This window comes from Petaurus breviceps, unplaced genomic scaffold (assembly GCF_028583685.1).
Source record: "Petaurus breviceps papuanus isolate PSGF00001 unplaced genomic scaffold, PetGlider_PUasm1.0 90255, whole genome shotgun sequence".
In the NCBI taxonomy this organism is placed as follows: Eukaryota; Metazoa; Chordata; class Mammalia; order Diprotodontia; family Petauridae; genus Petaurus; species Petaurus breviceps.
This window is the reverse complement of record NW_027187200.1, coordinates 737964-738379: the sequence shown is the minus strand read 5'-3', so window position 1 is coordinate 738379 and position 416 is coordinate 737964.

Sequence of the window (416 nt, the reverse complement as noted above, 5' to 3'; positions counted from 1 at the left end):
AGAGAGAGAGAGAGAGAGAGAGAGAGAGAGAGATGAGAGATGCTGCAGTTTAGTAGGATTTAGAACCTGGCGGGAATTTAGAAGACTCATTAGGCTGAACCTCCTTTCACTTTACCTCAGATCTAGAAAACAGGATTACACTAGAAAAAAGGAGTAACTTGCTCTAGGCCAAGCAAAAAGTAAAGTTGATCCGTGAGGTTTCTAACCCAAGTCCTCTGACTTCAGACCCATTTTACTTCATTAACGTCTTAGAAAGTGGACTATTTCCCAAATGGAAACCGCCCCATTGCTTTACTCTGCAGCTGCAATTCACGGAAAATTCCTCAAACGGAAACGCAAGTTTCTCCAGACATACTCGGAGACCACTTGGATTTTTAGACTCTATTTCAGGAGAAAAAGAACAAAACAATGCTCCT